Below are 16,509 nucleotides of genomic sequence, written 5' to 3'. Positions count from 1 at the left end.
GCTCTGGTTGCTTTCATGTCAAAGAATGTACAGAGACTTTAACAGTAAAGCAAAACAGCTATGTAAAAAAGCAATAATTAAGCCAAGGAAACCACTCTGTGAGAGTGGAAACATCCCCAGAAATTTATCTCCATACTATAACATAATCCTGTTCTTCTAGTGAGAATAAAACAATTATCTCATTATTTAAAGCAAGACTAATTGTTAAAGTGAAACACATATGCAACACTAATTAAATGATGGGCACTGATGACTGATGAGAAAAGACCCACACTACAAAGTAAAAATAATGCCTTTTAAGTATGGGATGGTGTACACTATAGGAGCTCTTATCCGTTAGTGCACATGTAAGACACCATCCAGAATGAGAGAGAACTTTATAACAAACTGCGTCTACATCTTCAACACACTCACACAACACGTCACCCAACTGAAGCCTATCCATGTCTATTTCATTCCCCTTGGCTCCAATGCTTATCTGTCCTTTTGTCTTCCCTGCAGTCTCCTCAGCACCAGAGGCTGACAACCTCTGGGAAGGGACGTATGCAACTCCGTACACGTCTAAAGCCACATCAATAATCGTCCTGTTTTGCACACCAGGCCAACGCATGTTAATTTAATGCAGTGAAACAGGGGATAGGGATATGCGCATTGGCCCTACTACTACCGCTGCTGCTGCTGCAGGAGAAGCGGACATACACATGTGGAATGTGGAGGGAAGCACCCGGCTATAACAATAACACAACACAAAACATAGCCGGGACGAGAGGCTAGTGGAGAAGTTATGCTGAAAAGCGAAATGAATCTGCAGTGCCAATGCCATGTGACCTCAACGCATGTAAACACGGCACAGCAGGGAAACAAAGCGATTTTTTTATTACTGTTGTGCATGCTAACCGAGGCTGTATCACAGAACCAAGCTAGTGAGCTCCGTCTTACCTGATGTTGCATATCAACCTTCACTTCCGTACAGTTGCAGAGTGGTGCCCAAATGTTGCAGCCAGGAGCTGGAAGCGGCTTTTTTTTTTTTTTAAACAATTTCCCTCGCGTTGGAAAACTTTGCCCTCGGTATAAAAGAAAAACTGTAAACAAAGAGAGAGAGAGAGGGGAAAAAATAGGAGTGAATTAGACAGGACTGTCTAACGGTCAGTCAGGGGGCTGGGAGTTGGGTAATGTTACCGGTGACGTGCCGTTATTTCTCGCATGGAAACGTCTCGCTCCAAACGTCATTCCATAAATCTGGGAATTTTAACGACCTGACGCGCTCTAGCAGAGGTAAACACCTCCGAGGAATGGCTCTGGACTTTTCCCGGATCGTTTATGGCTCATGTGTGAGACACACAAGTTACACATGATGCAACACTTCATTCAAACTAAACTTTGCAACTGCCCGCACTGCTCAGCCATTAAACACCGTTTTGTTCGCCCGACTGAGACTTCGAGCACACAACCGAGTGCTTACTTGTAGCCAGAAAATATACAAAACTGAACATTTATGACAGCACTTGAGGTTACAACGTTTGTACATGTGTCAGTACAAACGAGCACATATTCAACTGACACGTATTTATAGGACTTTTTCTCCCCTCTTTTCCCTCTCTTCACACATGAGCGGACTCGGGCTAGCAAAAAAACACCAGCAGTAACCAGCGGTCACACAACGCCAAACGGTCCTTTAATTTTCACGCGGCGCGCTTATTACTGAGGATATTGTTGTGTTACAGAAGCAGGGCGGCTGTGAAATGGCCTCTCTACAATGGCATTACGCCTAGGCTGACTGGACGCATTGTTGGTGTCAGCTGCATGTCAAAATAATGCAGACCGCTAGAGAGCAATGACAACAGCTAACGTTAACAGCAGCACACTTTGGTGGCCTGAAAAAGCCGCGTGTGCCGCTCGGCCCGAAAAGCAGTTCCAGGCAAAACTAAACGTAAGAGAAAAAAAGCGTAAGTATACTACTACAACAGTGTTACAACACATTTGACCGCACGAGGCACACCCAAAGGTGCGGAAAAGTCTAAAATAACTTACACTAGTCCATGCGAAAAGCAACGTACGCAGCCGCTCCGTTAGTCCAGTTTTTTCAGATCTGTATCAACATAGATGGACAGCACTTCTTCATAGTCCCGCCCCCACGGTTTAGCAGTCAGGCATATCTATACATATATATAAAATCAACCCCCCCTCCCTCGCTCCTCACTCAATGTCCAATCACAGCTTTTCACTCTGGAATAGTGTCTGATCTCATTGGTCGAGAAGCTTATCAGTCTCGTGCTGAGTTTCCAGCTGTCTCCCTACCATATAGGGGTGTGTCGTGACGTAGCTGACAGTCCGATAGATGGTAAACAATTGCGGCAGAAATAATCCATAAAAACAGAAACTCAAATACAGGATAAAGTTAAAAACAAAAAAAAATTACTGCTGCTTTTAAAGTTCAGGGCGTTTACCTGTATGAATTTATAAGGATATATATACTAAAAATACTAAAGTTTTTTTTTTATATAAATGAATATGAAAAAAAATCTGTTTTAGTACTGTTGCATTTGGAACTTAAATGCGCCTTTAAAGTCCACATTCCTCATCATGAATCATATATGTTTTACTTATACATAATATATGAAAGTTCCAGCTTCCTCTCTCTGTGTTCTCGTTCTGGCCTGGAAGCTGGTGGTAACAGATAGTATACCCATGGCAAGAGCATAAGAGCTTGGTACAGAAAACATTTTCAATAACTCACCCGCTGCTGTGTGTCCATATTGTACAGTATACATGGACACATGCCAAAGCTAATTTGTTTACTTGGTGGAAGAATTCAGAGGGAATGATAGGGCCCTGTGGTGCTATTCTGTGTCACCCCTGGGAGGTGATTGAAGCACATCAATCACCACATCGCCCACTGTGTAATTAGTACTGATTCTCTTCTTTTAGCCATCTCTTGTCATTTGCCTGGATGGCCCAGGGCACCGCTCTGTTGGACTTGGTCTATGTTTTTTAATGCCATTTCTTTAGGAAGGTCACATGAGCTGGACTTCGAGCAGTCCAACCCACAGCCTTTACATAACAAGAAGAAAGTCGAGCTGGTATTGGCAACATGCCAGTTCCGTTATCCATAAGTTCCTGCATGTAGGACAGAGAGCACTGATACAATGTCTGCTTATTGATGGCTTGAACTTTTTAGTAAAAAGATTAGTATGCTGTGTAAAAGGAGCCCTTTAAATGGCATTTGACAGAAGTCCATTTGTTTTGCAGTATTTTACTGTGAGGAACACATTCCCTTTCTCTGCTCTGCACCCCTGTAAACGTTGATGATGCAGTAACTGCTGAAGCCTTTCATGAATAAATGCTCTGCAAATTATTTGCATGCAAACACTTGTAGAAAAGCATTACTTTCGAAAGAGATATACATGTGACCACTACACAAGTAGGCTGTACGGTGAGCAGTGAGTGGTATTTACATGCATCTATATGTCTGTGCCATAGTGTGATATGCATGTGAGGCTAACCCACTTCTGCATCCTGTGCACACTAGACACATGTTGCAGTTTACAAAAACATTTTCCATGAGTGTCATTTATCATTGTAGTAGCACCATTAATGCTTGATGACACATAGAGTGAGGCAGACCAGGTCAGTCTAACTGCCAGAGGTCAAAGGTGTGTTCCTCTGTTTAACCTTTCTTTTCAAATGTATAAGCAAACACTAACACACTGCATTACTCCTTCTTATAGCTGCTATTTATAGCCACTATTGACTGTGTCAATCGAGTTGAGTCATGCAGTAACAGATGTCATAGATCATCCTATTCTGTCAAAGCCTAATGTCACCTTGATTGTTGCATTGAAAATCTTTACTTTTAAGCTCAATGCCACGAGGACAGTCAGCACTGTAGCGGCCATTGGAGCTGCCAGCGGCTGCAGATGCTTATTCTTTTATTCACTTAACTCATCATTTTCAAGAGGAGCTGAATTGTATGGCCTACTTGTTGTGTAGTGGTCACATATATATATATATATATATATATATATATATATATATATATATATATATATATGCTTTCAAAATTAATACTTTTCTACAAGTGTTTACATGCTAATTTTCTCTAATTTGCAAAACATTTATTCATGAAAGGCTTGAGCAGTTACTGCATCATCACTATTCCTCCCACATAACATGTTCACCCCATCAAATAAAAGCAACCATGCTCTCCGCGCGTATTTGTCATCAGCAACATTTATAGTTTTTCTTGATGGCTTTGGTCCAATTCTCACATCAGAAACTTCATTCTCACCGCTCTTAATGCAGCTCTCAAATCAGTAAAGCATTTCCTCCCCTACGTTAGCCTCTCTCATAGTTACTGTACTCACTGCTGTTGTTTCTATAGCAAAACAGCTAAAGATGTTATTGTGATGATGCATTTCTCACTTGAATCTCACAACTCATCAAAACTCTTCATTGTAATATTAACTTGCTTAGATAATCTTGCAACACTGTCCATTAAGTAACCAAATATGAATGACAAACACAGATGTTTACTGGAAAATATGATTGAATCATGCATAACTGGATATGTGGTTCCTATCTTCAAAGAACATTTGTAACTGCAATAAATGCATTAATCCAATTTAAGGCAGCATGTTTCTCCCGCTTGGCTAATTATGGTAATGTCCCCCCTCCCCACTGCATAATCTCCATCAAGCAAAGTAAATTTACAACCCTGCATAAGTCAGTTTTTAGTCTGGCAGGTTTGATAGGCAAAATAAATGAACTGGACCCCTGTGTGTACATTCACAATCCATGCACGTGACAATCACATGTGTACGAGATATTTTTCTGTACAGCATGCCTGTGTGTGCATGTGCTGGAATCTAGGCCATCCCTTGTGGCTTTGTGTCTGAGAGGCGGATCAGTCTATACGATGGGCAGTGAGGCATATGGGCGTGTTTGTGTCAGGGGCATGCGCACACAGGACTTCATCTTCCTCTGGGTTTGTGTGTGCATGAGAGAGAGAAAGGGAGGGGGGGGGGGGGTTATCATATGAGATGCCTGGATTTTCTCGGGGTGTTTTCTCTGTGCAAACACACTACAGTGTAATAGGAGCAGAAGAAATTCGAGTACTCCTCATAGCTCACTCTTCCTCACTAGCTTCCTTCCTAGAACTCGGAATGTCTCCATCTCACTTTATTGCCCCCACCTACTAACCAACACGCACACACAAACACACACACACATCACTTTCTCCCACTCACAGGGTGAGTCGAGAAAACAGCTGGAAAAGCAAATAGTTGCAGGCAGGCCGAGCCCTGGCCCACTGGCTCTTATACATGACTAGACCTTTACTTGGATGAATGCAGGCCTCACACTGGTTTTTCAGCTGCAGTCGGAAGGCACAAGGACCAGTGCAATTGCACAAACCTAAAGGAATGCTGCAGCACTTGGCAAACACACTCTTTGATCAGCTTCACAGTGTGCAGCCAGAAGATTGGTTGCTGTGTCCCCTGAGTGAGCCACAAGATTCTCAGGGATATTTTGGCAGCTACGGGTCCACGCTCAGGAACACACAGTCCAGGGGAAAGGAGTCTCAGTAACAACCAGGCCTTTCCTCTGTCCCCATTTTAAGATTTTATGCTCCTTGGCTCTGCCTCATCCTTCAGCTCTTCAACAATGTCATCATCAGTCTCCAACATCAATAAATTCAACCCATATTCACAACAAATTTTGCTGCATTCTTTCCAATGAGATGTGAGGAAATTTGAGAACTGAGCACAAGTAGAACTTGGGGTCAGTAAGTCAGCAAATAGTTTTTGCTGTTCCTACCATAGACCATGCTTTGTTAATATAGTCCCCTCTCCTTAGCATTTGCAGGCATAAACTGAAGTATTATTGGGCTTGATTATATTCATGCAAATGCATTTTACAGTTTTATCCAACTAGGAAACAGTTAAAAATAAGGTAAACACAACATGAATGTCACCCTCATGGTGGGACTAACATCAATTCATTTATGCCTTCTGTTTATAAATATCAGTACATCGTATTATTCATGTACACATTATAACAAGCCATATTTCTTATGGACAATCTTCTTAGCCCAGTTTTCTGCCCTATACTGCACATGTTCCTGCAAGGCATTATAAAAATGTAGAAATGTAGAGAATGCGTCGTCGGTGTAGCTTTGTCAGAAATCAAGGAGGACCCTACAGACCCAAGGGTGGCCGAGCAATCTGTCACTCCATCTGTCAAACTCCAGTCCATCACTGTAACGTGATTATGAAACTCAAGGAGCATTTTGCTCACACACAGCAAACAGAGCCCATTCAGCAGCAAACCACCTTGCCCATTGTGCCCACACCGCACTGTTTAAATTCTCACGAACCACATAAAAGAAGCTTTAAAATCCTGAGATTAGTAGGACTGAGTCAAAGCTCTGACCACCAAGATCCCACTGACTCTGCAGTTCACGTTATGGAAAATAAACACCAAAGAATAGAACCATAAAAAATATGAAACTTGACCTGTTGTTTCTCTTCAAGGTTTTGAGCTCCATTTTGAGTGCACCATCATTTTTCTACATGCTTCAGTTTTATTTATTCATCTGGTTACATATTATAGATGCACAGTAAATGCATCTGTTGAGAATTTATTATTATTTTGGCCCTCTTAACAAAATGCAAAAAGCATTTATAAATGTAAGACTTTTTTTGTGTGTTTATGGTGTTTATGTTGACTTTTATTTTATTTAGAACATTTCAAACAATTTGATTCTTCTTTGTTAAAATCAGTAAACCTTTTTTTTTTCTTTCCATCTTTGGGTACCACAATGAGACAGAATATGCTCCATGCACGCAAAAAAAGAAAACACACACAAGTATTTAGAATTACATTTCAGTCTTTAATTATTTGAAGTAAATGATTGCATTTAAATGCAATCATCATTTAAACACAATTCAGTGTCTACAGAGGGTTTTTAGAGAAAACATGATTTTATAAACCTTTAGTATACTTGATACATTTTTTTCAATATAATTTCTCAGTGAAAAACAATGGTATGAAATATTTAAGTCATAATAGGTTATTGTAAGTTGGTTCATAATGGTAAAAATTCAATATAAATGCCGTTAATACTTTAAATCTATTAAAATCAATAACAGTTTCCCACATTTTTGGATGAGCTGAACACGTGTCAGATTGTATGCAACAGGTTTTTCTCCAAAGTAAAAATTATGTTGATGACATAGAGGTCTGAAAACTATTGTGTAAATATGACACACGTCTTTATAGAGTTACTGTCATAGCCATTCTCACACCTTTCCCCTTTCTAAGCACACAGCCGTGTTTGCTCAGGAAGTGATGCACCAAACTGTGTTAGCTGCACGTTTGGACACATTCAGACGCTCTGTTTTTGTGCCTCTGAAGCTCATTTTATTTGTTCACAATCTGAGAAATACGATACCAGTACATGTTGCGTTACTGTATTGCCGCTTGGCTGAGGAGGGGTGGGGAACATATTTGATGGATTATTTCCAGTCGTTTCAGCTCCTCAGGAAGCGTTTAATGTGAAGTGGCTGGCTGGGAGAGAGAGCACAGGCACTTTCAGCCAGACTGGAAGCAGTCTACTGCGAGAGGCTACACACTCATAAATCAACTCTATCGTAACACACCACCTGTGTGTAGCGAGTGTCAGCAAAAATAGTTTCCATCAGTGTCTCTCGTGCTTTAAAGGAGGAAAATAGTTTTTTGTTTTTTTGGGGGCAGTTTTTTTTTTTTTTTTACTTGAGTAAAACTGTACAACAGCAACACAGAGTGCTTAAAAACTGTATTTATAAATAAATACATATTACAAATTATACTTCTGCATCAGTGCCTGATATGTGTAACTGTTAGGGTAGCTGGGATCAGGCTGCTTAAACAGGAAAAGGAAAACAGAAGAGAGGGCTTTTTTTTTTGTGTGTAACAATTGTTTTTATTTAAATGAACCCCCTGAGAAGAACTCTTATTCTTTATTCTTTGCTGTGGATTTATAATAAGTGTGATAAGGACCCCAAAGGGGAAACTAAGACTATTTTAAAAGTTTATAAACCCAAAAAAACTGGTTGAATAAAAGAAAATGAACTGAACTAAATGAACACAGGTAATAAATATAAATACTTTGAAAAACCCTGATCTAAAAAAATGACATATAATAAAATAAACCACATAACTGTCTTAGAGTAAAAGAGTTTAGGTGGTGCAGTGGAAGTATAACTCAAAATTGTGCTTAAATACAGTACTTGAATATGTATTAAAGTATATCCCATCACATTTAAATTATTTGGAGCATTCAGAAACATACTGTTGTTTTCCACATCAATTAAGAAGAAATGATCAAATATTTAATATTATTATTCTGATAAGCACCAAATAACGAAATAATGAATGAAGAATTTTATTGAGAAAATTCGTCATTATTGTCAGGAATTCAAGTATGAACAATGATGCTGTTTTTTTTTAAAGAACCTCTTTTTTCCTGTGCACCACAAACATATGTTCACAAGTAATAAAATAAGCAATAAGTAAATAAAAAAGGAAACATTTATGTTGAAGTTAAATTGTTTAAACATTCATATTAATGAAATCAATGAAAACATGTAAAATTACATTAAAAACAAGTTTGTTCTATGTAGATTTTAACCTTTAGATTTAAAAAAAATTTAATTACCCTATAAATGTGTTTTCTAATTCATGCTTCCTGTTCATGTATTAAATTGATTTTCAGAAGAATACAAAAAAAAAAATTTTTAAAGAAAATGTCCTTATAAGGAGAGCATCTTACCATAGTTTACCGTACCTCTCATAAACTGGCTGAAACCGGAAAGGAAAGAGAAGCGAGAGGTCCTGGTGCACAAGTGCCTAAACTGGCATCTTCAATAAATGTGCTCAAAAACACCGGCTTACATGTCAGCAGTGATGGAGTGACTTCTGATTACATGTTTTCAAGGCAAAGTTAAAGTAAAAAAAAAACAAAACAACAACAAAAAAAACTAATAAAAGAACAGAACAACTGAAGATGAAGGAAGATGAGAGGAAAGTGTTAAGGACACATGAATGGCAATTTAAAGTGCCCGGGAGAAAAAGAAGGGAACGTGGCGGGAATGTGATAGTTTGGGGGTCCTTCGGTGGTGGTAAAGTGGAAGATTTAAATAGGAAACAAGAAATATTATCACTCTTTTTTCCGAAGCTATGCCATGCCCCGTGTTTACCGCTTGAACAGAGCAACTTCCTCCTCTAACAGGATGCCAAGCAAAAGAAAAAAAAAAGCTCTAAGCTGTGCAAGAACTGTTCAGAGAAGAAGCAGTCAGCTGGCATCAGCTCTCTAATGGAGCGATCCATTGAGCTGTTGTGGGACCAGTTTGGCCTGCGGTACAGAAAGAAGAGCCGATCAAACAAATCCACCTGGTGGGAGGCGCTTTAAGGAGAGCGGGGTGATATAGCCTCAGATCACCTCGAAACATTCACAGCTAGGTTGCCAGAAATCAGTAAGGCTGCAACTGCTGACAAAAAAATATGTTTGAAGCACAAAATATTTTTCCATTGTAAAAACCTCTCAGTCAATACATCTCCTATTCTCTCTGGAATTTATTTGATAAATAAAAGTAAGAGTTGTATTTTCTGCTTGACTCCAAAAACCGTTAAATCATAAATGCGGGAAAGACTTTAAACCATTATTGGCATTCTCTGCACAGTATTGATTAGCGTCACGTTTTTCATGAAATGCTGTGGAAGTCCATCAAGTTCAAAGCCGATCACTCGCTAAGTTAGTTAAGTTAGTATGGACTTGAACTGGTTCTCTACCCAAAGCATGCACACAAACACAAAGCAGAAGTTTTTTTTGGGTGTGGAGGCAGAAGTCTGAGAGACTGCACACAGTGCAGACAGATGAGACAGTGGACTGCCGCGTCATCATTCGGCAGCCCTGATCAATGTCAAGCTGTTGCACAACACCAAACCCCCTCTCCTTTGTCCTCCTTTCTTGCCTCATCTCCTGCTGCCCTGCAGGCTTGTGTTCAGTCCACACAGAAGAAGTAATTACAGAAAGTGATTCTTTCTGAAGCTAAAATAAGAAACGTCCAAAACCGCTTCGATGTGGTGACAATAAGAAAAGAGAAGTAAACACAATCTTCTTTAAATGGATCATTTTGTCAACATTCAAATAGTTTTGAGTTCTCCGCATTTTGTTCTCTCATCTCTCATCCTGCAAAATAAAACACTCCATTACTACATTATGTAAAGTTTTTTTTTTTTTAATGCAGGGTCTTCCTTCTTTCTCAGCATGCTGTTTTCATTCCTGTCACCCCTCCCTCTCCCTGTGGTCCCTCATGACCTCCACCGTATTGCTAAGTTGCCGGGAGGAAGCCCAAAGCTCAGCTTCAAATACCTCCATCTGTGTTTGAAAACACTGAAGCTTCCCTCCCACAAGAAGCTCGAGACATGTGACTTCTGAAGATGCAGATGACACACCAGGCTAACCCATGCTCTCCCCTGCACTCAGCTAGCTCACGTTTCCCCGTCTTTATTTAGTGTAAATTTTCCAAAAAGTCCCAGCGAAACACAACGCCCATCCGACACTGCGTCAGAACCCAAAATGGAGCATCACATGACGGGAGTGCCAACTTTGGCCAGAAGTCCACAGATGACACGCTTTCTCATGAGGATCCCCGGCCAGAACGAGCCGGAGACCTGCTGCTATAATCTGAAATTCATATATAAAAAATGAGGATTGTTTTTTTTAGAAATCAAGCACGAGAGCAGAGACCCTTTTTCCAGAGTGCATTACTCGCCCTCTGTGTTATTTTTCTCAAGGCATTTTTGTCCCTTTTTTTTGACACGATTTCAGTGAACTATGAAATCATACACTTTCACTGCTGGCAATTTCCTGCCACTAAGATTCCAGTTTTTATGTAGTGTCCCACACATCCCACACTGGTTCCCCACAGCTGGAAACTGGCAGCAGGTTTCAAAAATAAGGATGGTGCCATTCTCCTTACAAGTTCTTCTTCGCCCTACTATTGTTGGACTTTTTTTTTTTAATTGACAGAAGCTTGGGCTGCTTTGCTTTTCTCTCCACTGCAAGTTACGTGGCGTGTATTCATCTTGGCCCGTTGTTTTCTCTTCTATATTCTCTGGAAAGCATCAAGAGTGTCTTTCACCTCTGTATGCTTACCCAAACCATGAGTGCACAAAGATTAATGAAACAACAGGCATTTTTGTCATTTCTCAATGATTTTTTTGCAGCTACATAGAATGTCTTAAGCATTACGCATGACGACCAGGACAAATATCGGTTTTCTAGCATTCATGAGCAGATCCAGGTGATGAACATCACACACACACACACACACACACACACACACACACACACGCACACGCACACACACGCACACACAAACAACACCCTGAAGCATGTAGTTAGCTCCAGGGAGAGCACAGAACATGTGACTGCTGGAACATACAGTGCTGGAGCAACATCAGAAAACAAACATGTGAGAAGAACTGGTCCTGTGTTTGGTCATTAAAGTGAAGATCAATTCAGCTGAACTGATCTGAACTAAGTCTAAACTGAAGGCAACAATATCAGATAACCACATGAAGTGTATTGAATTTCCCCCTTTACACTTTAAACTTCCACGGTGCTACAGCACCATGCAACTAGAGGTGCAGCCCAGCTGCATCCCATCTTCACGGTGCTACAGCACCGTGAAGATGGGATGCACCTCTAGTTGAAGCCATAGCCTTTTCAATAATAACTTTATTTTTGACACTACAGTTTCAGACTTTTGCATGTGTGCAAACAACTGCTCAGTGCATATTATAGGAGTAGACATGGATGGGGCGCATCAGGGTATGCTTACACGTTTGGTGGTGTACAGTGAGGACGTCTGTGTGCAGCTGGTCATATACCATCCCCCCCCAGAGTACAGGCTGTCTTGAGCTCCTGGTGTTTTCTTCTCCTTCCAAGACAACAGGTATAAATCTGGATAAGCTCACACTGCCTTTGCCATTATCCTACATAATTTCCCCAGAGGGGAAAAAGGCAGAAAGGAAGATCTGGGGAGGCATGGAAGGCTCGAGAAATCTCAGCCTTTCCCCAGCTGTACCGCCAAACGAAGAGACGAGATGTATTTGTTCGCTAAAGCACATCTGCTTGTATGCGTATTTATAGTGTGTGTGAGTCTATAAATTTTTACTTTGTGTGTGAGTGGTGTGTGTTTATCTCATTTAAAAAAAAAAAAAAAAACATCAGAAGAAAATCATAAACTGGAAGCGCTGAAAAGCGTAAAGCCTCAGAGCCAGGGTTATAGATAGAAAATTACACACTGGTGTACCAACACCGCCTGACTTAAGCTTGGACATGCAAACACAGAAATTCTCCACAAACATGATTCGTACTGAGACAGTCAGTGCAAACAGCATTATTCCTGAAGCATCCTGGTTTCATATTTACTCTACTGATGAAGGTCTGGTGCTGCTACCGCTGCTACCTGACCACCAAACTGTTACGCAATCGCATGGCAGCTCTATTTTAATTTTTTAAACTGCTACTTTTAAAAGTCTTCGAGGTGAAACCAGGAGAAGCGGGATTGTTGAAAGTCTCCAGGCAAAGCAATAAGCTCCCTGACACGCTCATGGTTAAATGTTTCATGTGAGAGGGGAAAAGGGAACTGCCTGTGTGTGTGTGTGTGTGTGTGTGTGTGTGTGTGTGTGTGTGTGTGTGTGTGTGTGTGTGTGTGTGTGTGTGTGTGTGTGTGTGTGTGTGTGTGTGTGTGTGAATGCATGTTTGAGGCACTCTTTACATTGTCGGGTTTTGATAAAAGCATTTTAAAGCTGAGAAGAACTGAAGCTCGTGCGTGCAAATGTTTTAGGGTTGGCGTAACAGAAGAGGACGGGGTGAGATGGAGGCTCCGCAGGAAGCCGAGGAAGTGTGTAAATGTTTGGTGCACACTCATTTGGCTCCTTTTACACGTGCAGCTTAACAACTTGTCTCGAGAGGGAGAAAAAGAAGAGGACTGTTAGGGCCCATAGAATAATGTGTGAGCATGGCTGAGCTACTCAGATAGACATTTTACATGGAAGATCAAGCGGTGATGACATGTGGTTGGTGCAGCGAGGGGAAGACAACAAATTATAGAAAGATGCCGATGAGTGCAGACGATGGTTGTGGGACGCACGTCACATTACAAGCAGGAGGACTAGGTGCGAAGTTGATGACAGTCTGTGGTCCGAGTGAAAGCACTATTTTGTGACTTAAGTATAGCCCTGCACATGTTTGATGATTTATTTCATTTTGATAGCGTACATATTTTAAGTGGTGCGGTCCAAGCATAATTTTCAGGTTTCCTTTTGTATTCGTTGTGCAACCATTGCTACTGCAAAGAAAACCCACGTTTCAAAAATGTTTTGCTCTGAAAAACAGAACGTGAAGCCGCGTGCTCTTGAAATCAACATCTCAACAGGCTCAATAGCCTCGGGCCTGCAGTCAGTCATACTTCACAAGCATGACAGACAAAAACTCAGAGTTTTATTTTCAGCACTCAGTGGAACTGATCAGTGTCCTCTACACCGGCCCAATTTCATGACTAAAAAGTAAACACAAACTCCACTAATTGGGCTTTTTGATGAAAATCACGGTAACAAGAAAGACATCAAAAGTTTACTTAGAGAAAGAAAAATGTGTTTTTAATTTTTTCTTTTATTTCAACCCTCTGAAATCAAAATTAAAGACTTCTTCAGACTTTTAAAAAGCTTGAATGAACGAGCTTTTTGACAGCATTTCTTCTTCTTCAAGGTCTCTAGCGAGAAAAAGGTTCCATGTTTGTTTCATTTGGCAGCCATAATGATTAAAAAGAGTAAAAAGAGAGTAAAGTCAAGTTAGTAATTAGACACTAATCTAATTTTCCTTCGTCTGAATAGTTACATTAGAGGCCTCAAAAGAAATTTCATTAGTCTGACTTGGTTGGAAAGTTAATGCCTCATAATAGTCAATGTGCAATCCAGAGGGTTTTCCCTCTCAGCAGGAAACACTGACTACTTGTCATTTACAGGCATTAAAAAATAGAAAATCTTTCATCTTGGTTGACATTCTAACATTACTCATGGCTTTTAGTCACCGCAGACTTATATGTGGACCTCTTAGGAATCAAGAGCATAAAGTCCAGTGTGTGGCCACACAAGTCTTTAAAGTTCTAAACTCAGACCATTAACACTGTACTTCTGTTTGCAAACCACCTGCAATAACCTGGAATGAATTACAGCCCAAGACCGTCTAAGCCGATCAGACAAGAAGGATCCCAGGAGGACGCCAGCAGTTTTCTTTGTGAAATGGTTTGAAGGTGCCGTGATTTAAATTACCACCAGTGGAGCTAACCAAATATAAATTCTTTTCAACTTTACGAAAGAGTGTGACTAAATATTCTTATCTCAACATTATCTCAAGATCCGCTAAATCTGTTGCAAAGGTCAATGAACGTTCCTAGAAGCGAAATCCAGAGCTTCTGCGTGATGGAGCAATGGGGTAAATGTTATTTAGCTTTATCAGCTGAAGGCAAACCGCACCCAAGCACGTGGGAAATTATAAATACAGTGCTTAGATTACTGTAAGGAGCGCAGATTAGTTTGACATTTTGGAAGAAACTAGTTTATTGAATGTGCGAATCTCTACATTTGAAGAAATATATAGCTAGCAGCAAGTTTTTAGATCAGCATAACCAATTAATTTGTTGCCAGTCTGCAGAGTCAGCTGTCTCTGTCCCGTGTTTTTTTTTTTTTAAACTGTTGCTAACACATTTGAAGCTTATTACCAATGAATATGCCACTTACCTAAAAACAACTTGTCTGGTGCCTCTGCATTTAGCATAGAGATGATGGGATGGGCTCATGGGGAGTATGATTGGATTGTTATGGCATGTGAACCGCATTTAGGCGAGCATGTTTCAGACTCCCAGTATTTTGCATGTTGGCTTACTGGCACAGCCAAAACATTTAAAGCAGCTGTGCTATTGCTAATGCAAATAAATCCCCCTGTCTGTACTGACACACATCACCGCAGAACTGCCCCACCGGACCAATAATTTTAATGCTATCCTCGCCACCGACGATTATATTAAGTCAATGCGTGTTTTCATTGTTATACTGCAGGGGGCACTATTACAGATGTTGTGAAACGGTGCATCATACCCTATGACAGGGGTATTCAAATAAAAATTAAAGAGGTACAGTCAGACAAAATTGGGATTTTACATTATAGTTTAGTTTTCGTTAGTTTTCAGAGTGGTTTTGTTCATTTTTATTAGTTTTTATATTTGGTTTCATGCTTAGTTTTAGTTTAGTTTTCGTTTTTCATACTTTGCAAGAATGCAAGAGTGACTGTTGTGTAATAACTCGACAAAAGATACCGTTTGAAAAATTGCATTCGGCAACCAACTGTTCACAAAATAGCATTACGTGCTTAATGTGTGTAATATTATGGACACACATGAACATCAACAGGGAGAAACATAAATAAAAACATGAACTCCAAAACTGAATAAACTCTACAACAAACTTCATCATCAGTGCAGAACATGTGGTGTAAAACATCAGAATGCAGCGAATGTGGGACAAAAACAAACTGAACTCTTTGATGGAATCAAAGCTCAAATCCAGCTGCATCCTGATGTTCTCACCACATGAAGCTGCTTCTGTTTTGGAGCTGCTCGGAGAGCTAGCTTTGCAGCCTCTGTACACAACCTACTTAAGTGGCCAAACATTTAGGCTTGTGTAGCTGGATTGTGTGTGTGTTAATTACCTTGCGGTCGCGTGCAGGTGTTTTATATGTGGTGCATGCTGGGACTTCTTTTGGTCCTTGCGCTTTGTGCTCAGTTTTTTGGCTGCAAACATATTTGTCCCGGTTTTTTTCACTGTCTTCATTCCCTCACGTCCATTCCGATAGTTCCAGCAGTCTCCCTGCAGGAATTTGCTGACATTTGTGAGTCCTTATATTGATGCTTTGATAATTATACCTATTTATTCTCTGACTGATGAATTTAAATACTGCGGCGAAAAGCAGCCAGAAACGCACAAGGACTGAACAAGTTAATCACAGCATTGTGGGCTGTGTGCACCCGACCTGTAGTTCGATTTCTCCGGACACGCACGTCAGGTTACGTTGTAGGATCAGAGCGGTTTTTGTAGCCGTTGTGCGTTTCTCAGGTGGGCTTTGGTGTTGGTGGTTTTCCGCTTGAGAACTGTCCCGCACATGTTTTCATCATCCATAACAAGACACTCGCTTCTGTCTGTCTGGCTATCATCCTCAAAGAAACCCCTTTATGGGATTCTGTGGCTTTCTCGGCAGACCGCTGCATTACTTACTTTGCGGACGCACACGCAGTTGCCTGATGGCGCTCGCAGCTTAAACTGCTAGAGCGGGAAAAAAATGAGTTCATAACAATCCACAAGGGTTTTAAATAAAATAACGAAAACAAAGGTCATTTTTATCTA

At 40.5% G+C, this 16,509-nt stretch overlaps 1 protein-coding gene across 1 annotated transcript in view; it reads right to left on the bottom strand.

Annotated features, from left to right (window-relative positions):
• Positions 1 to 2,152, bottom strand: part of vdra (vitamin D receptor a) — a 69,364-nt gene extending 67,212 nt beyond the window's left edge. Inside the window, exons 1-2 of the mRNA XM_030733698.1 lie at positions 2,032 to 2,152; positions 940 to 1,082 (exon numbers count right to left, since the gene is read on the bottom strand). The gene's annotated coding sequence lies outside the window, so the exon portion shown is untranslated. The remainder of the gene's footprint in view (positions 1 to 939; positions 1,083 to 2,031) is intronic.
• Positions 2,153 to 16,509: the final 14,357 nt, after the last annotated feature.

This window comes from Archocentrus centrarchus, chromosome 7, assembly GCF_007364275.1.
Source record: "Archocentrus centrarchus isolate MPI-CPG fArcCen1 chromosome 7, fArcCen1, whole genome shotgun sequence".
NCBI classification, from domain to species: Eukaryota; Metazoa; Chordata; class Actinopteri; order Cichliformes; family Cichlidae; genus Archocentrus; species Archocentrus centrarchus.
The sequence above is the reverse complement of the archived record's forward strand: the minus strand, read 5'-3'. Positions and strand labels throughout refer to the sequence as shown.